Source organism: Poecilia latipinna, unplaced genomic scaffold (genome assembly GCF_001443285.1).
Source record: "Poecilia latipinna isolate Pla-1442-1.1 unplaced genomic scaffold, P_latipinna-1.0 Scaffold2289, whole genome shotgun sequence".
In the NCBI taxonomy this organism is placed as follows: domain Eukaryota; kingdom Metazoa; phylum Chordata; class Actinopteri; order Cyprinodontiformes; family Poeciliidae; genus Poecilia; species Poecilia latipinna.
In genome coordinates this window covers 59,528-81,253 of record NW_015114905.1, presented here as the reverse complement: position 1 = coordinate 81,253, position 21,726 = coordinate 59,528, and the positions used below count along the sequence as shown (strand labels likewise).

Here is a 21,726-nt window from a genome sequence, read left to right as displayed (position 1 = left end):
GCATCCCTCATTTCAGACGTGGATGAGAATAAAGTCATGGCATTACCAGAATAAATTCATATTGTGATAGTAGACATGCATGAGAATAAAGTCAAAATAATACAAAAATAAAGTCAAAACAATGAGAATAAAGTCTTAATATTTCAAGATTACAGTTATAGTATCCCAAGAATAAATTTGAAAAATTGCAAGATAAACTCATATGAAAATGAAGTCATAACATTACGAGAATAAATTCATATTACCAGAATAAACATGTATGAAAATGAAGAAGGAATAATACACAAATAGAGAATAAATTTGAGATTACAGTCATACTATTACGAGAAAATATTTGTAATAGTATGAAAAAGATGTATGAGAATGAAGTCGAAATATTTTGACTTTAGTCACACCAATATTTTTTCCTCATTAGCGTGGCTCTAACACTCCGTCGTAGAGTTTAAAGTTCAAATAAGCAGAAGCTGTAAAACCAGCTTGTTAAATGGGCTGAAATTCATTGGTGAAAAAAATCCCAATTTTACAAAAATGTAATCCTGACTCATTGCCCTCATTAGACAAACACACCTTGAGAGTCCGGATGTCCTCCACCCGCACCACAAACTCGTCCCGTTCTCTGAAGATTCGCTCTCATCCTCCTCACTTTCTCCAACAATGGCTGCATCTTCCTGCTTCTGGGCGAGGTGCAGAGACGTGATCTTAGGGGCCGGGGGCTCTTCGGGGGACGCAGGAGACTCCGGCGACGGCATGGGGGACTCCTTCTGGGCCGAGGACGGAGGAGGCAGCGCAGGAGGAGGAGGAGGAGGAGAAGCTGGAGGTGGCGTGGCCGGCTGAGGGACAGCGGCTGGTTCAGGAGGCGGAGGCGGAGAAGGAGACGTGGGAGCGGCGGGGCTTGGAGGCAGGGAATCGGCCTGCTGCTCCTCTTGAGGAGGTTGGGGTGAGGGGAGGGAGAGGGGAGGCAGGGGCGAGTGAGAGGGAGAGGAGGATGAAGCAGGAGATGGAGGGACAGACGCTTGTTCAGGAGTTTCTGGCTCTGGAGGAATCTCAGGAAGAGGAGCTGGAAGGAACAAGGAGAAGATTACATTCATGGAAGTTTGAAGGTGACAGACTCTCGATTGGGGACCAAAGTTGCAACATTTGTTCCTTTTACAGATGCACAATATTGGATTTATGTGCCAATATACTAAAACTAATTTGGCTGATAACTGATAACAATACCGATATTTTTCATGTACTTACTGAAACTATAATGCTTTCTCTACTGTGGAATTAAAATACTGCATTATAAAATGATGCTACCAAATGCAAATGCTAAAAGTGAGGCTGAAAATGATGCAACACTTTCAACTTATGCTTAATGTCAAATTTATTCATGGCATCTGCTCTCCAAGACACCAACCAGAGCTCATTGTAAATATTCACAAAACTAAACCTGTTCACAAGCAACAAGTGAGAAGCACATCAGTCATAAGAAAATGTTAATACTCAACAGTTTCTGACTTTGTGCTTCAGGCGTCATCATCACTGGTTTGCCATAAAAATACCTTTTAAATCGATGAATTATTCTGACCGAATGGCCGATATTAAATTTCACAGCCGATACCATCGTGCATCCCTACTTCCTTTCTTCTTATATCACTTAATGATCATTTTGTCACTCTCATATGAAGTGACACCAAACCTCTGAAGAAGAGACTGAGCACAACTTCCTTCTTCACAAAATGTGAAGCAGCATCAGATTTTAGAGGTTGCAGGATTTCTCTTTTGTCTTTGGTGAAAGACAATGAGGCAGTTCTCCTTCGTGTTTGTTTTCGTTGCATTTACCCAGAATGCCCTGTCCTGTGGTTTGCGTCCTGCTTTTGGAGCCAGAGTTTACTTCAACCAAACAGAAACCAAGGTTTTTAAGACGGTCCAGAGTTTGATTAGCATTCACACCTCCGCAAACAAACTGGACTTTCTAGACAAACGGACTGGAGTTGGGTTAAAGCGGACTAAACGGGGCTGGTGTGAATGACCCACAACCGTCTGTGGAAGATATTCCAGCTCTCCTCTCAGGTGTCTTCACCTTGTTTAACAGTTTAACTCGCTCAGGGACCCCCAAACCAGACGAGTGGTCAGGTTTAACTGAACCACAGACTCAGCTGTTCCTCCTGAATGGACTGAAACGATTGTTTTAGTTATCAATTAAACCACAGATTATTCTGGTGGATTAAAAAATGCCATTTCATTTAAACCTTTTTATGCAATATTAGAAATACATTAAATAAATGATTTAAAATAACAAAATAAACATGTTATTGCCTATAATGCCATTCCTTTAATGCATGCTTGATCATTTGTAGTATAGGATGCATCTGCAGCTTAAATATATTTAAACTCCACCTTTTTCTTGACTTGACATCAATACAGAGTATTACTGTTAATAAATGAGTAGAAAACAGTACTTAGTAAGAGATTTTCTCTCTTTTTTTACTGATTTTGAACAAAGAGAAGCTAAACCTGCCATTTGAGGAGTTACTTCTGGGTAAAATATATTTACATATTTTCTTCTTTAAATCTTAAATGCATAATATATTTCTTTATTATTTTTTTTACTTAATTACTGCTCTGAGAATGTTGTTCTTTCAACAATTTGCCTTTTTAATTAATCGATTACTGAATTAGTCGACGATTATTCCAATAATCGATTCATCGTGATTCATCTGAATAATCGTTGCAGCGTTGCCCCCCAGCCTGGTCTAACTAGTCGTTAATTGTGGATTTTTGTTTACCAGTCTGACTAAAGATATTTTGAACCGTTTCAAGGTGTGACTGAAGAAAAAGTCGAGGCTTCACTAGAGGTGTTGAATGTGGGGGTGTTTTTTATTCCTATACTCAACTGCCTTCAATATTATACCTATAATACATAAAGTAATTGCATTTAATAATATTTTCAACCCTAAACAGTAAAAGTTGCAATCCCAACAATTCTGACAAAGTGAATTTTTTGGTCTCGTCATCCAACAAACACATGTTGCTATTCACATGTAAGGATTTACCGTTTGTGTTTTTTTATCTGTTGTCATCAGTGGGAAAATGTGATTTTATAACTTGCATAAATCACATCCAGCAGCAGGAGATGACAGAGTTATTTTGATCTGTCATATTTCATGAAAATCAATTCCAACGAACCGGAATAAAACAAAATGGAGTTTAATAATAAAAACTGTTCAGAGATGAACATTTTATTATGAATCATCTCTATTATTTTCTAAAAATAAACCTATTAATTGGTTGCACAATATCAGTAAAATAAGTGAAACACTATTATACCCTCCTGACTACCAGTAGTTCATTTTTGTCCTCTGTAGAGGACATGTCTAAACTTGAATATCTCCCACCCGCTGCATTCTACTGAATTAATTCCTTTTGGTGTCTGGAGAGGACATTTAGGGCTTTTCAGTGATACCACATGTGAAGGGGTGGGACTTTTGTACGCATCTTTTTCTAATTCATAAAAATTGCGTTCATCAGTAATAACACATTTTATGGGAAGAGACAAAGTAAGTGCAGAAAACATTTCATTACCTTACAAAGACTGTGGGATTTAAAAAAATGGTGATTGGACAATATTTTTTTTCCTGGTAGTCAGAAGGATAACACTGAATGTTGCAAAAACTACATAACTTGACAAAAAAACAACAACAATTAAAACAGTTGATGTCTTTCTGCTTTCATAGCAAACATCAACTCTATTGGAAAAATAGATTTTTATTGACTGCACTAAAACAACTTGATTATAGTTTATTAATGAGTTTACAACCTTATAACCTTCTAAACCGTTTTATTCTGCGTTAAACACAAAGTGTCTGAAACCTGAACTTAAATAAAAAGTAAAACTTATTGCAGTCAATGCAGTTAAATCACTGGACACAATAATGTTACAGTAACAAATTCTCCAAATATTGTGCTGCTTTAATGAGCAATCGATTAAAAAGTTTTGCTTATGAGAACAAAATGAAAGTATGAATGGATAAAACTACGTGTCGGGAGTGAAATGTTTGAATCTGACTTTCTAGGATTCCCCACCCAACAACACTTGTTTTATTTAGTGGTCACTAATAATTATACTTCTAGATGATGATATAACATTCATTCTCAGCAAACAGTATTTTGATTAAGAACAAACAAACATACATATATATATATATAAAGGTCAAACTCACTGCGGTGGGAAGAACTAAATCTACTTTAAAGCATTAGATTATTGATAATTTATTACCGTTTCAAAGTAGCAGACTTAAAGTAGCTAAATTCAACAATGTTAGAGATACAATTAGTCTGAGTGCTTTATTTAATATATTTAGTGCATTTATTTGAGACTAATAAGACATGAAAGTAGACATTACAGAAGATTTTGTTTTTGTTCTAACATTATACTCTTAACATTTAATACACGTTTCAAATCAAAGACAGAACGGCTGCTATCCTGCAACTTTAAGGTTTATAAAATACATTTAAATGTATTAAATTCATTAAATTTCCCTTTAGGATCAATAAAGTATCTTTGAACTTGAATTTATTCCTTCTCTCCTGGATTAGCTGAACGGCTAATCTCATAAAGCACATGTTAAATGCTCAAAATTATAAAAAAGAACTTTGGATGTATTCCATTCAGCCTTCTTCTTAATTGCTTAAAGTTTGGCTCTCTCTCGCCCTATCGCAGCCTGACTGAGTAACTGAAATTACAGGTGCTTTTTGCTTTTTCTTTGTATATGTCCTCAAAATTTCTCTGTAAACACACCACAGACAGATAATTAGGGATGCAAATTATATTAGCACCAACATCGGTATCAGCTAATGTTTTTATTTTTAACATACTGTTATCAGCTAGATAAAAGGTTGGTTGTGTGGTCATGTGACATGGACAGTAACTACGCCAAAACTGTACAAAATATAAATGCATTTTGTATTTATGATTAAAAACCCATAATCGTCTGTAAATTTGTCCTACCCAGATGGTCTCAGGTGGCATTTTTAACTTCATTTGCTTCAAATTCAGGAAAAGAATCTCCTATTAATAACCTTGTGCAATTGAATTATCAAAACAATAATCACCAGATTATTACGTTGGACTGATATCAAACCAAAAGAGCTGAGCTTTTACCATGTTGATAATAAATGCATTTTTTTTTTTAGCTGCGAAGACATTCTTTGCTACAAATGATTAAGTATGCACTAAAAAAAATGCTGCGCATGCTAGTGCATTTTAGGCAATAACGTTTATTTTGTCGTTTAGAAAATTAATTTTATTTATTTGCATTTTCGTTTGTATAAAATCAGCTTGAGAGGTTAAATGAAAAATCTGCAGAAGGTGCCAATTCAATTACTCAATTAGTAAGTAATTGTTAGCTGAAGTCTTTACTCTGCAGCAGCTTCAACACCAACGAGCGTCATGTGGTGCATTTACTGACTGGAAAAAAATTGGATATTTGAGTGACAGGAAAAATCAGTTGATTCTAGTCACAGGTCAATTTCTCGATGCATCTCTAGAAGGAACCTGAGCAAAGGCAACCGACCAGAACCCGTTTAGATCTTTTTATAGACAGAAACTAAACAGCTAAGTTTAGAAAAAGCTCCACCTAAACCTGCCGCATAGTTTGACTGAGAAGTAATTATAGCCATCTTTGGTAAACAGTAAAAACAACAACCAAGAACAAAGGTTTCAAAATCACTCAGACCTTTAGACACAACCCTGGTTGAGTTAAAAAGCAACTGCCAAGTCACAGTGACCCCAACGACTCGCAGGGGAGACAGAGAGATCCGCCAATCATGTGGTTTCAGACCTTTCAGAGTGACTGTCCCCGTTTACGTTAGAAACCTGAACGTCTCCGACCGAAGAAACGAAACCTGAACGTCTCCGACCGAAGAAACCTGAACGTCTCCGACCGAAGAAACCTGAACGTCTCCGACCGAAGAAACCTGAACGTCTCCGACCGAAGAAACCTGAACGTCTCCGACCGCAGTCAGGGAGTTGGCGTGAATGTTTTCGCTGCTGTTCTGGTTTTTCCTTATGGGTTTGGTAGAATGACTGGGGTATTTGTTTGTAGTAGATGAGGATGTGTTTGTTGTGTTATTGCCTTCCTACCCTGGTATGTCTTAAAAAAAGAGATTTTAATCCCTTACCCAGATAAGTGAAAAATTTATACAGAACTAAGCAGACCTTTTGGATTACAGGAAATCCTGCTGCTTTTCTGGGCTGGTATGAAATTATGACAGTATCATAACCTTAGGTAAAAATATGATCACAGAAATCAAAATGGATCATTTTACATTTTATTTAGCCGACTTTGATGTGAATGTGATTCACTTCTTAAATGTCACACTTGATTACTTTTTGGCACATAACATAATGAAGCTTTTCTGATCACGTTTACATAGAAAATAAGATAATTGTGTCTCCACTGCTTAATAGATGATGTAATGCATCATGTTGGGAGTTTTTAATGTGTTTTCAGATTCAGAGTTTGATGTAAAGCAGATTATATTTATATGCAGGTCTGGAGACCACTGCACTGAAAACTTCATGGTTTTTCCACCAAATATTGATTTCTGAACTCTTCCAGAGTTAAAACATTAGTATTGTTGTTTCTAAATAAACTTTGACTTAAATATTATTCATATATATTATTATATATTTATCATTATGTCTAAAACCAACATTATCATTTATTGCAATAATTTCTGGGGTAATTCATCGTCCAGCAAAGTGAAATATTGTGACAGAACTAATGACCGAGAATTATTGTCGTTTTGAAACTATGCCTTTTTCATTTCGTGGTTATTGGCCCATACCTACTGTTTAAAAAAACAAACAAAAAAAAACAAGTGATCTGTAGGACAAAAATATTCCAGATCGTAAGATTTCTGGTGAAACTCACCATCTAGTTTCGGAGCGCCCAGCGTCTCCAGCTGGGGTTCCCTTTCCTCCGTTATATCCCGCTCTTCGTCCTCTCCTGTACTCCGTTCCTCCTCGATCTCCTCCTCTTTGTCCTCCTCCATGTCCCCGTCTTCTGGAGGGAGGATGTCCGGTTCGTCGGACTCGGGCTGGGAGTGTACGGTTTGCACGGTGGGCTGTGGGCTCAGCGCGGGAGGCTCCATGGTGGGGGTGAGGGGAGCCTGGATAGGCTGAGCCTGGGGCTGGGGCGGCGGAGGAGGTAGAGGAGCCTGGAGGTTGGACGTCAGCTGAGGGGTGTCGTACAGAGCTGAAATGGCCGAGGAGATGCTCTTCTGGAGGTCCTGGTTCTTCCCCACCGAATCCTCCTCGTCGGAGGAGAAAGACGGCAGCGTCTCCAGGTTTCTCTTCAGCTCGTCCTCTAAACGCTTGGGGCTGGGGCAGTTGCCGAGAGCCAGCCCGCCATTCCCCTCGCCGTCCCCAAACGGAGGCGGCGGCGGCGGGGGAGGCGGTGCGGGAGAAAGCGGGCGCAGACCCCCGGCCTTGCAGGGCGACGTCTCGCCGTTGTCGTGGTCCATTCCCGGTGAGATGTCCAAACCCGGTGGCCGCTTCCCCGTCTTCAGGAAGTCCAAGAACGAAGCCACAAAGCCAGCTTTAGACTCGGAGTCCTTCTCATCTCCCTGGAAGAAGCACAACAGACGTCAGCTGCAGGAGTGAACCTCACAACTATCAGACATTCAACTTCCAGCTACTGCAGGGTCGGGCGGTACGGATCAAAAACTAAATCAGTTTTTTCACACCACATCAGATTTTTTTTTCTTCTTTTGTTTCTGACAGAAATTTTAAAAAGTGTTTTTTTATTTCAGTCGACCTTTCTGTGAGTTGTACAACAGAGTATTAGGAGAAGGCTACGACAACTTTTATTTAATTATGAGAATAAAGTCATAATGTTAGAAGAACAACGATGCAATTTTAAGAGAAAAAACTTCCTGAAATGAGAATGAGAAAAAAAAGCTTTTAGAGTTATAATGATCTGATGTCGTTATTTCTTCAAAATAGAATAAGTCTGATTTAAAATCCTCTTACTGATAATTTAATGCTGATGTGTTAAAAGACAAAGTATTTGAATTAAGTGTTGTCTATAAAACCAATCCCTAACAAATTCACAAGCTGCTCCACATTCCTCATTTAAATTTCTTGTTTTGTTTGTGTTGGAGTTCTCATAAAATTACTATTTTTTTTATTCCAATATGATTTAATTCTCGTATTATTTGGACTATTTTTGTACGACTTTATTCCTATAATATTCCATCATAGAATTGACCATTCAAAGCCCAAATAAACAGAAGCTATAAAATCCTCCATGAACAAGATGGTGAGCTGATATCACTCTGAACTACGGAAACGCACAAAAAAATCTTGATTTTTTAAAAAAAATGTAAATTTCAAATACCAAAAATGTGATTAATATTATGGATTTGTCACCCAGCCATGAACTGAATTCATTCTGTGCTGAGAACCTTTACCCTTTCATCCAGCCCCTCTTCATCAACTCCTTCACTTATCATCTGGCTCTTCTGTTTGCTCTTGTCCTGGCTCCTGGTGCTCTCGGTGCTGCAGGGAGGCCCAGGACTTAAACCGAGCGACGGAGCCGAGCCAACCGAGCCGTCTGACAAAGCCGGGTCGGTGCCAGACAGAGAGTCTGTCCTCAGCAAGGCGTCAGAGGAGGACAGGGTACCAACTGGCAACTTGATCTGCACCAACAGAGAGAAAGTCACGAATCTAAAGACGACTTAAAAGGCATCCATTTGAAATGAAATGACTTTAAAATAAGAGTGGGGATAAATTAATCACATTAAACAATGTCTGGTTCCTCATAATGCCAGCAGGGCCACATCTGCTAAAGTCTGGGCCAGATGTTTACATACAGGAGAATAATTATGATGATTTGAACTGTTCTGTTTTGATAAAACAAGTTGAAGATTTTACTTACTGAAGATTTTCTCTAAACCAAACAGGCTAAAATACACAAGGGCTGAAACAATTTATCAGCTTAATCATGATTAATCGATTACTGAAATAATCTGCTAATGTAGTAATCTATAAATCATTAGCTTGGAGTTTACAGACTCAAAAAGGCCATTCACTGAAAAAAAAAACAAACATTCAGAGCAGTAATTAAGCCAAAACTGTACAAAATATATGCACATAAAAACACTTTTTTACACAAATGTGTTTCAGACAAAACTCCTGGAGTGGTAAAGTTATAAAATCCACTAAAGGAATGCTGTTATTAAACTGTATTAAGAATTTAACTAGTTTATTTACTTATTTTATTATATTTGTATAAAAATGGCTTAAGTGGTCAAGTAAAAAATATGTACCATTGCCATTTTTACAAAATCACATTACTCAATTAATCAGAATAATTAATAGAATAACCCATTAAAATAATCACAAGTTGCAGCCCAAGTTTACACACTTCTTGCTAAAAATCTGATAAATTTCAGGCAAACCATCAACTTTTTATTGCCATTAACAAGGTTCTGATAAAATTCTGGGCTGGATATTTGACTATTCCTTCAATTAGAAACATTCCAGCTGATTTAAGTTACTAAATTTAAAATCTCCTTTACTTCCAGTGTCAAGAAGGCCTTCCACAAATCTTAAATTTTGCTGGATGATAAAAATTTTCCCAGAAATTATGATAAAGATAATATTGTCGTTTTGAGATGATATAATGATAATGAAAGTTTGACCTCTCAAATATCAATAAACTTTATTTCTGGAAAGAACATTTATCACTGGAACTGAAAGATAATTTTCAATATCCAAAACAAATACATAAACAACAAATAAATAAATACTGCACACAACCGAAACCAGAAATTAAATGGATTATGAAGACTGGCCTTTAAAACATATTAATAATCAGAATGGAAATAATCAAACTCATTGACTGACTTGGTGTTAAGTTTTCTTCACAAAATTAAAGTTAATTGATGTTTAAGAGGACAGCCTTATTATGCCGTTATTATTATTATATTACTTAAAAATGGTGTCAAAACACCAATATTATCGTTTATCTCAATCATCTCTGGGACAATTTATCGTCCAGTAAAACTTGTTATTGGCCTAGCAACCAATCAGATCTGTTCTTTGTTTTGCTGTTTGATGGAGACCCACTGACCTTGAGAGGCGGGATGGGTTCATGCTGCTGCTGGGGCTGGTGATGGAGCTGCTGCTGCTGCAGGTGGTGCGAATGCATCTGATCCTGCTCCTTCCCGCTCATCTCCATGTACATATCCTCCCTCCTTCCTCCTCTTCCTCGACTTCCACGCCCCCTACCTCTACCCCGCCCCTCCACGCTGAACCCCCCTCCAACGCCTGATCCACCCATCTCTCCCATCATGCCCCGTGGGGTGTAGGGCTCTGGCATGGGGCGGATACGCGGCCTGCCTCTGGGCCTTGGGGGGCCCTCTCTTTTTGGCCTGGTGGGCTTTCGGCCTCTCTTCTTCGGTCCGTCTGGAGGAAGGATAGAGTGTGAACCCATAGAGGAGTAGCCAGAGGCGTGGTAAAAATCGATGTCGCCCATTAAGGGGCTCAGTGATCCGCCGCCTCCTCCCTTTCTGCAACTGGACACTAAATCTGGTAAAAGGTCAGGCAGCCTGCGGCTGTTCAGCCGGATGTCGGCAGGCTGGTCAGCTTTATCTTCGTCATCCTCAAATTCATATTCTTGGGCGTAGCTTTTCTTAGGTAGTGTGTTGGGGTCCCTGCGCTCCTTTAACAGATGGAACGAACTGGATTTGAGGAGTTTCTTGGGACGAGACGAGCAGAAAATGGGCGACTGGAGGCCTCCGGACCCAGGTCCTGAGCCGGTTCCTCCAGGACCAGAGGAGAGCTTCGCTCCGGCGTTGTTTGGTCCAGCTGGGTTGGAGCCCATCCCCATGGCTGGGGGCTGGGACTGTATCAGACCCAACTGTTCAGTGTTGACCGTAGAGGGAAGCTCGTGGGTTTTGAGAGAGTCTAGATCCAGAGTCATGGTGTTGCTGCTGGGTTCCTCCAGGCCGTGGCAGTACGGTTCATACGCCTGATCGCCACCATGGTGACCCATCATGTCATAACCGGGTCCACTACTGCCCGCAGATCCTCCTGCACTCTGTCCGGCTTTCATCGAGTCCATCCCTTCCTGCCCGGGGTGGCTTTCATTCATCTCCTCCGGGCCTGGACCGGCACCACCAGCACAGCTCGACTTGTAGTCCTCTGCGCAAAACATGTCTTCCATCCCTGGGAAGAAGGAGCGGTCCTCATCCTGAAGGAGGGAGTCCGGGAAGCAGATGGAGGTCAATGGAACGAAGCGGTTGCTCTGTTGGTTCTGGTCTGCTTTCTCCACCGGGCTGACCGTATCGAACTGATGCTGGTCGGAGCGCTGCTGGTCCAGCTGGCTCTGCTGTGAGGCGAGCTGACTTGGGAGCGGTTGCTGGGGGTCGGGCTGATTCTGGGGGTGGGCTGAAGCAGAGGGTGGGGGTATGTGGTGAGGGTGAGGCGGTTGCTGCTGAGGGTGAGGGAGGTGGTGTTGAGAAGTCTGTTGCTGCTGCGCGTGATGCTGGGACAGATGGTGCATGTGAGACGGCGTGGACAAGCCGATGTCAGGCTCCGTCAGGAAGGAGTGGAGCTCTGGGGCCGAATGGTGGGACTGCTGCGGCTGATGGTGGGGAGGGTGCTGCCTCTGAGGCTCCTGCTGAGGCTGCCGGTGGCGCTCACTGCCGCCGGATCCTCCACCGCTTCGCCCTGCGCTGCCCGGTCCTCCACGCCGGTCTTCTGCTACGCCAACGTCAGCGCTGGAGGTCTGGGAGAGCGAGCGCTCCAGCATGTCCAGGGAGGAGACCACGGAGCTCTGCTTGACCTGGCTCTGGTCATGCTGATGTGCGCCATGGTTGTAGTGGGCGGCTGCCACTTCCAACGCCTGCGACTGCAGCTGAAGTTGGAGCTGGGTGGTTTGAGACTGGGACTGAGCCTGGTGTTTACTGGAGCCCAGTCTCCCGCCGGCTCCTTCCATCACCGCTTGCTGCTGGCTGATGGAGTGCTGCTGTTGTTGGCTATGGGAGTCCATTTTATGGTGCTGTTGGTGCTGAGAGTGAGAGTCTATTTTGTGGTGCTGTGGGTGCTGATGGGAGTCCATTTTCTGGTGCTGCTGATGCTGAGGGTGGGAGTCCATTTTCGAATGTTGATGCGGCGGGAGGGAATCCATTTTGTGGTGCTGTTGGTGTTGGCGGTGGGAGTCCATCTTGTGGTGCGGCTGATGAGGCTCCAGCTTGTTGCGGGTGGTGTGGGACAGCACCGACTGCAGCAGGTGTGGTGGCTGACGGGACTGGTCCGTGGGGGAGTCCATCAGGGACACAGCGGATTGGGACTGCGGGTGCTGCTGCTGCTGCAGTTCCGGCGTTTTCCGAGGATACGGGATTTCCGCACGCTCCTGCGGCTTCTTCTGGAGCTCCATCTGGTGAGGCGGCATCTGAGAATGCGAGGACACGTGCTGACTGTGGGAGGAGTGTTGGGCAGCAAGGGAGTGTTGGGAGTAGGGGTCGCCCCGGCCGTAGTGGACAACAGAACCGAGGCCGTCGTGATGATGGAGGTGCGAGTGCACTTGCTCGGCGCTGCCTCTTCCATTGCCGTTTCTGCTGCCCCCAACAGATCGGTCGCTCCTTTGTTGCGGTTGCTGAGGCTGATGATGGTGTTGATGCTGCTGCTTCTTAAGTGACATCTCTAGCTGGTTGTCAAGCCCAGAAATGGACCCTCCAGAACCTGTATTCCCCACCCCAGCAGAAGACGTCGCACTGTGCGTACGTATAACGCTCTGGGGGTGGTACCTCTCCTCTGGGGTCTTGCCCATGTCATAACTCATCCCTTTGCCTGAATCACTGGTCGGGGGTCCCGACTGTGGCTGCGGTTGCGTTTGCTGCGACGCCTGCTGAGGCTGTTGCTGAGCGTGGTGATGAGCAGCCTGAGGAGCGGGGCTCGCTTGGGCTTGCAGCAGATGCTGAATCAAGAACTCGTCGTCGTCGTCCACTTCCTCCTGGGATCTCTGGGAGCCCACGCCCATCATAGACCCGTCCGGTTTTGCTTTGGAGGAATTGGAGTGATACGGCTGGGGTTGAGAGGAAGGACCTCTGGCATCAGGGTACGCCTGGGGCGATGCGAGAAAAGTAGGAGAGAGAACAGAGGGAATGTATTTATTTGAGCCAGCGCCTCCTGGAGACTGAGTGGGACAGGTGGGCACTGGAGAGTGCAGACCTGGCCGGATTATGCCCGAGTTGCCCGATGGAGAGGGGCTGGAGTCGGGAATATGATAGGAACCTCCCCCGTTGCCTCCTCCACCTCTCTCGCTGGTCATACTGTTTCCCGTTGCTCCTCCGGATCCGGAGTTCCCGCTCCCTGCGCCGCTGCTGCTTCCTCCCCCAGACGCTCCACTACCTGAGGAACCACTTGACCTTAGAAGGGCAGGTGAGTGACCTGGAGCTCCATAACCAAGTGATGGGCTGCCCGCTCCACCTAAAGAGGAGGGCAGTGATCCATAAGCAGAATCTGCGCCGTATAGATCAGTGGAATACGAATGGCTCCGCCCACCTAAACTTCCGTAACCTTTTCCAGCCGTGCCAGAGCTCAGGTCTTGGGCTTGTGGTGAATTGAAGCCTCCATAGGACTGTCCCAGGTGGGACGTAGGGGGCTGATTGGGAGAATAAGACTGAGTCTGTTGTTGAGGTGGAGTCTGACCAGTAAGAGCAGAGGTGGGGGTCTTTACAGGGGGCACTGGGGAGCCGTAACCAGACAAGCAGGACTTGGGGAGAGACTGGGGAGCTGAAGTGGAGGTGGAGGGAGGCTGCTGCTGAGGAGTAGGGGGAGGCGGAGCAGGTTGAGGGGGCGGCTGCTGTCGAGACGGAGCAGCGCTGGAGCTAGACGTGGGAATCGAGTTTGAAGGATGAGCTCCTGACGTTGCAGAAGAAGAGGACGAGGAGGAGGAGGTTGAGGAAGCTGAGGGGGGGGTATGAGGAGTCCTTGATGACGACGCAGAACTGCCTGAAGAATAACCACTACTGGAACTACTTTTTGTACCCTTTCCAGCAGAGGAAGAAGAAGAAGAGGAAGATGAGGAGTAGGGAGGCTGAATGATGGGTCGATACTGTTCAGTGCGAGGGGCAGGCTTGTGGTCAGAGGAGGGGCTCTGGTCACCCAGCGGGCTGCAGGGAAGGCCAGCGTGCCTGTGGTGGGTGGCGATCTGCTGGTAGCCCGCTCCTCCACAGCTGAGATAGTGCTGGAGAGAGTGAGCAGCCGAGGAGGAGAGCTGCGACTGAGCAGGCGTGGGCCGCTGGTAGTGCTTGATGACGCTGTCCTGTCGGGGCATGGCCCTTTCCTGAGCCGAGTTTGACTGTGACTGGGATTGAGGTTGGGGCTGGGCTGAGGAGAACACGGACGGGTTGTACAGCTGGGAGGACTGGTCTTGAAGCTGAGATGATAGCAGATTGAACTGGTGCGACTGCAGGTGCCTGGCAGAAGACGCCTGGGCCGATGAAGCGCCCGTGGGGTCCTGGCTGCCCCTGTAGGCGGCGGCGGCAGCGGCACCTTGTGACGATAGGAGTCTATCAAAACCCAGGCTGGACTGGGACGGCGCTTTGATGTGTATAAGAGGGTCGTGGGGGGAGAGCAGACCGTTGGAGGTGGGGCTAAATGTGGGCGTTTCCTGAAGGGAAAGGGAGGCTGCGGGGAAAGAGCGACTGGAGAAGGATGCTGGATGTTGATAGGCTGATAGAGCTGAAGAGGAAGGGAAGGATCCAGAGCCAGGGAGGGCTCCAGAGATGAACAGTTCAGGAGGAGCAGGCGTGTGCATCGCTGTTAGAAAAGGAAAACATTGGAAAATTAATCAAATCATCTAAATAAATTTAAATAGAGGGGCTTTATGTACAGTTAAATCCTTAAAGGTGACCTATTATGGTTACTTAGATTGGGATGGGTCTAAAGGCTATATAAAACATGTTCATTACATTTTTTGCATGAACTCATTCTTAGATAATGACATTTTTGTTCTGCCTTTCAGAATGAGCTGTTATAGGGCCTCCTGTCACTTTAAATACAAATAAACTGCTGTTGGCCACGCCCCCAACTCAACATTTACAGTTGCAAGTTAAAATGGCTGCAAACTGATGCAACAGTCCATCTTTGAAAAGCATAAGTGGAGCCACCTGCACAAACAACAACAATGTAGCAGATGGTTTATGAATGGTAAGTCAGCAACAACACATTTATCTTATCCAGCAGTCATTGTACAGCTCATACTGTGGTAAAACCAGCTGACCAAAAGTGCTGGAGCTCTGCTTGGGTTGCTAGGTGACAGCATATCGCCTGTTGAGCATAATTTAACATTTGGGAGGTTTTTGAAAAGGCAAATTTTCCTGACACCAAAAAAACATTAATTTATTGTCAAAAAATAGCTTGGTGGCTTTTTTAAGCGCTTGGGCTGTTACATTAGAGACCCAAATGTAAGTAGTAAAAACGTGCAAAATGTGGATTTTGCATAATGGACCCCTTTCAAATCTTTTAACAGAATGCACCCACACACAAATTGTCCGAATATTAATGTAGGCAAACATTGGAGGGTTGCTTTTTTTAAATGTCATATTGACATTGGGTCTGGTTGAATGTCAACACATCAGGGAGGATATAACATGGCCCCACCTGTCTGCCAGGATGGTGTGCGGAACTGAGAGAGGAGCGAGGAGGCGGAGGGCGGAGGCTGGGGACCTCGGGACTCCAGAGCTGAGATCAGGTTCATGACCGAGGCGTCAGGAGCGGAGGGGCTGGCGTGGTGCAGGCCGGTGTCAAACAGCCCAGAAAGACCTTACACAAGGAAATAATAGATAATTACAACAATCGCTTAAAAAGTTTCATTATGTTTTTACTAATATGTGGGAAGAACAGTACAAAAATAAAAGAGAGAACTACAGATTATGCAAATGTTGAGCTATAAGGACAGTGAAAAAATGTAAAGCTTTATTCAAAAATTAGTATTTAGAATAATTTATATTGCAATTTTTACAGTAAATAACCTAAAAAAATATGTAATATAATAAGTTGCTAACATTTATTACAGAATATAATAAGCGTTAAAAACTTTGAATTTAGTTTCTTTTAGCTCAAATAAGCCAAAATGATCCATATAAGCTCAACTACATACATTAATTCCCACTAATATTTAGTAAGTCGACCTTTACCGGGTTGCTAAGTAACCACAGGGCTTTTGTAGCCATTTCCAAACGTCTGATATAATACCGACTTCTTCAACAGGGGTAGGGTCAGAGGTCAAATCAATGTTCGCTTCTTTATCCATTCTAAGACCAATACTAGTGTGTGTTTAGATTGTTGTCCTATTGGTTAGCTTTGGTTTAAGATGAAAATTAATAATTTGAAAGTAGTTCCCTTTCCTTAGTCTATCACATGTCAAACAGACCCTCAGTATGATGCTCTCACCACCATGCCTGACAAGAGGTACAGGCTTCTCTATTGGGGGCTTAAAATTGGCTGCTTTTTCAGTTGTTCATTAAAAATAACCAATTTATTTTTGCTATTTTTGGATCAAACAGCTGGAACCTGGACACACTTGGGTGTCCCAACAGGATATTATCCCAAACCCACATGAAAACTAAATGCTTATATGCAAAATGAGTCTAAGTGTATTTCTGAGTATGTATGATTTTGTGACGAAAACCCAAAACTAAGCTCAAACTTGTTTACCCAACTCTTATTTTTATAATTTACTAAATTATATGATGTATGGTCATGACATTTGGACTATTTTACCAATTTCAAATAACAATTTTGCTGAAATTTGCCTAACTATGTTGTTTGCACAGCTTTATCTTCTTTTATTGGGAATAATCTGTCTTTTTTAAAAGCACATGCACATTTTGTACACTTCTTAAAATGATCTCACTCAGTTGCACATTCCTTTGGAGTAAAGTACACTATTTTTAATAAATGCAATGTAATTTTGCTCTTACTGTACAGAATCTTATTTTTAATTTTGCTTTGACATATTTTTATACTTTTATCTGTGTGCAAATCAACGTTAAACCTGAACTTCCCCACTGTGGTTTAATACTGAATATTGTATTCATTCTGACTTGACAGAAGAATTGGGCCCGATTCAAAAAGCAATAAACCAATTAATTGAATGATAATTAAAACAAGTGCAATAATTTCCATTTGCATGATTTATTGTTTTTCTCTTTTTTTCCCTGGTTATTTGGTCTCAACTAGACTTTTTGTAGGACATTTTGTTAAAGGAGACTCCATAATTCATTTATAATTTCTGTTGTTTTGTTCGTTTATTTAAATATCTTCCAGTTTCAGTGTTAAATGTCCACAGGAATTTAAAGTTTATTCATCTTTGAGAATGTGTTCTTGCATTATGACATTACTATTATATTACATGAAAATGGTCTTAAAATAATATTATTGTTTATTGCAATAATTTCTGGGACAATTTCTCGCCCAGAAAAAATAGTCATTGTAACAGGCTTAAGAAGAATGGTTAAAAATCATAATATTTATGTTATTAATAAGATAATTACATAATTAAATTCAGTGGTGAGTTTATGTAAACTTGCAAGCAGCACTGGAACTCCAACTCCACCTTTCAATATATTAATCACTGTTGCTCAAAACAACCTGCAGAACACTTGCAAAGTTGCACAGGAATGAATGCAGGGTTTAGCCAAAATTTGCACATTTGTCTGCGACAATAACTTACCAGACCCTGCACAGGCTGACCAAATAATTCACCGGCAGGGCCCCTTATGGTGGTGACATGGAAGGTATGACATTTATCTTACCCAAACTCCGTCCAGCTGCTCCCCAAGCCCCGCCTTGGCCAGAGCTCCCTGGGTGGTGATTGGTGGCATAGCCCTGCAGAGGGTGTGGGGTGGAGTAGGCTTGTCTGTGAAGGAGCTCAGAGTCAGGGTGGGATGATCTGGAACTCCCATAAACCAGACTGGGAAGGAAGAGGATATGGGGAGGGCACGGAGGGTGGAAGTGTCAATCAATCTTCAGAGCATATTAACATAAATCCAGTCAGTTTCCCAAATGTGACCCCTGAAAACGACTAGGTGGAGGTTAGCTTCAGTGCACACAAAATCACACAAGTGAATTACTCTATTCTTCTATCATAAGGGTAATTAATTATATTTGTTAAAATTACAATTAAGTTTTCTATTAACAAGAAAACCAAAAACTATTAATGAAATCAATTTATTTTTGAAGGAATCACACAATTACAACCATCCTCATTTCACTAATATCCATTACAGCAGTCATAAATCTGTCAAACCCATACAGTGAGGCATACTTAATTATAAAATAATGGCTTACTTCCAATCAATAAAACACAATCAAAAGGCAATTTCATTTCATAATTTTCTCCTAACTTCCTTTATATGTTTTTTGTAGCTGGATAATTTGGCCTTTGAGAAGGCAGATGAAATGCGTGGCTGCCTGCCTGTTCAGATGCATGCTAGCATTTGGTAGCATCATTTGGGAGAAATGCAGAGACTAGGCCCGAACTGTGCAAGGCCTGCGGTGCGTATAAATAAAGCATATGACACCGCAGTGCAATGTGCAGCTAAGTAAAAAAATATACTTCGTCGGTTTGGTCCGCAGTCAAACAATTAGCATGTCTGTAACCGCTAATTAGTATGGCGATGCAGCTAACAACTGAATGGTGCATGCCGACGCAAATATGCGAGCTAAGCTGCATGCAAAAACAAATAAGCATATTTCTTTGGCAAAGATCGGCTTTAATGAAAGGCGCATATTCCGTTTTGAGTTTTATCACGCAAATCTATTTTTGCCTTAAACGTTTCGAGCAGAAATGCGGGGATGATGTTTGCGTGGACAGGCCTCTGCTTTGCTTCCCTGCAACACGGAGCGCTAGCTGCCAGGCTAACCAAGGCTAAACTACAGAGCTCCCCTTCACGCATTCTGTGCACCTTTCATCCTCTAATTTGATTTGTTCACATGAATTCTGGTTCTATTCGAGTCAAATTGCAGATTGCACCTTCGATGCACAGGATGGAGATATTTTTTTTTTTTTGGCAGAGCTGTAATATGCAAATGAGCACCAAACCAAGCAAAACCATCACAAATCCGCTAAATCATAAACGCACCCAAGTTGACATCTAAACAGTGATGCATTATTTCTATACGTCTGTTTCTGTTATGCGTGACAGTGTAGTACGTGTTAAATGAATATGCATCAGTTTATCTGGCTGATTACTGTCAGGGGGGTTGCTGAGAGGGGGTTTGCTGCGTCTGCACTCCTCGCAGTTTTCCCATCAATCCCTATGAATATATCTGTGTTCAGGCCTGCAACACAGGGAACAATAATTCCAATGGACACTCAGACATCCCCCACCTCCATCCATCCCGCCAGGTCCTACCTAAAGCCCCATGTATGTCAATCACATTCAATTCACCCCCCCAACCTTCTCCTTTCTCCACCCCGCCCACCCCCACGACACACGTTTATCCATTCCTGTTTATAATAATATTACTATGCAAACTGTTTGGATGACAATGCACTACGCACGGCGCTGTAAATGAAGCTCCTGGCTGCCCAATTTGTTTACACGGGAGGTCACACCGTGCCCTGCACAAAGTAGCACGGATTTGATGCATGCACATTGTCTGGATCCCGATGCATTACCTTTTTGCCGTTCTGTCGTAACTCCATCCTGCTCCTGCGCCCAAATCACCAAATCCTGTTCCCGGGTAATTTCTATCCATTTAGGAGCGGTTTCAGTGAAAGCGACGAGAACGTAGCAGGGCACGAAAAAATATCCAGTCTTTCCACGTTCTCGCTTTCAAGCTATTTTCCCCGGTTTCATAAGCAAGTCCTCAGGAGTGGAAAACAGCATATTGAAAGAGAAATGGTGGGGAGGAGGAGAAAGCTGGATGAAAAAAGAGGGGGGTCTACGGGGTTACAATCCAACCACCTCCAAAAAAAGCCAGTCTTTCACCTTTTCCTGTGCCTTTATCATTTCCTCGGTCTGAAACCAGTCACGGTCATGATGAAGATGCCGCGGATTTGCTCTCTAATGGGCGAATTGCTTTTAAACATTTGACTTGAACGCGTCCTTTTTCCACCGTCTCTCCTCCCCTTTCTTCAGGCTAGTTTTGGCTACGCTGATGCTAGCTCTAGAAAAGATAGCGATCGACGGGGCCACGTTGGTAGCAATCATTCCCCATGGACAAGCAAAAAGAAAATCCCCAATTTGAAAATCTCTGTTTTTCCCCTCTTGCTCTCTCTTCGCATGCAAATGGTTCCCACCCCCCTCCGGAGCGGAGCTGTGTGGGGCTAGCAGCGGATGCTAGCTGTCAGCAACGACGCATCAAAATAAAACGGGGCTGCTTTTATTTCCCCCAAAATACTCGCTCCCCTCTTTTCTCCGAAGGCCATCCGAGTAAAAGCAAAAACTGGGTCGCTCACACCTCAAAGGCTGACGCAAGAACACGAAAAAGATACATAAAAGCCGAACGAGGAAGTGTAGAGAAATAGGCCGCGTTTAAATATTTTTTACTCATTTTCCTCCGGAGACGCCATTTTTGAAGGCGGATAGCCGCTGTCCGTCCTCCCTCTCCTCTCTGTCTCACTCGCTGTCTGCTGTGACCTCCATTCACCGGCTACCAGTCTGCCAACAAGCCCTGCTCGCTCTTCCACATTTTCATTCTTTTGAAGGGATAACTATTAATCAACACCAAATACCGAGCAGCTCGCCCTGCACGCTGCAGTTTGCTGAGACGCATTCGAGTGCAAGCGGAGAAAATCCCGAGATAACCAGATTTATTGAGCTGGAGAATTTAGTTTGCAAATTTATATCCTGATCTTGACACACATTTGCAAACTAAATCCTGCCAAATGGTCTATGTTTTCTAAAGGTTTGATAATGGAGCAGTAAAGCTGAAATGTAATGACAAATATCAGACACCAAGTCAAAGAAGAAGAATATTGATAAAAAAAGATTTATTAACGATAAACAGTGAATAAAGATACGTTACTACAAAACAACGAAAAAGACTAAAATAAACAAGACTACATAAATATATATAAATTAAGTTGATGAAGAATGATTAAATATATATGTACTCTTAAAAATATTAATATTAAAAGAAACAAAGTTATACTATCTATCTATCTATCTATCTATCTATCTATCTATCTATCTATCTATCTATCTATCTATCTATCTATCTATCTATCTATCTATCTATCTATGAAAGAAATGTAACATCATAAAACAACCAAATATGTAAATGTAAGAAATATACTTTAAATGACCAACAACAGAAGTCAAGTGCATTAAGAAAAACAAAACTAATGCAACGTATAGAATAAATTTCATTAGATGTAGTAAAAATTTAATAATTACTTTCTATTTTGTGTAATAAAATTGCCCTGTAGTTGCATATTATCAACTGCAAATAAGCCATTATTTTATGATGACATTTGCCTCGAAATTTTGGCTTGACAGATTTATGGCAACTGTATTAGACATTATTAACCCAACCAAAAGAGGCAATATAACATTATATGAATCCAAATCTATAGATTGCATATAAAAGATGAACATAAAGAACAAAGAGGTGGACATCTTCCAACTGTCTCACAACAGATGACATTTCCTGTTTTAAACCTGTTGTAAATCCTTCTGACTCTGGATTTAACCCTGCTTGGCCTCCGCCAG

The 21,726-nt window shown here is 42.6% G+C and overlaps 1 pseudogene; it reads right to left on the bottom strand.

The window, feature by feature from the left end:
* LOC106937170 (hornerin-like) overlaps positions 1-20,806 on the bottom strand; it is a 28,230-nt pseudogene extending 7,424 nt beyond the window's left edge.
* Between the last annotated feature and the right edge of the window lie 920 nt (positions 20,807-21,726).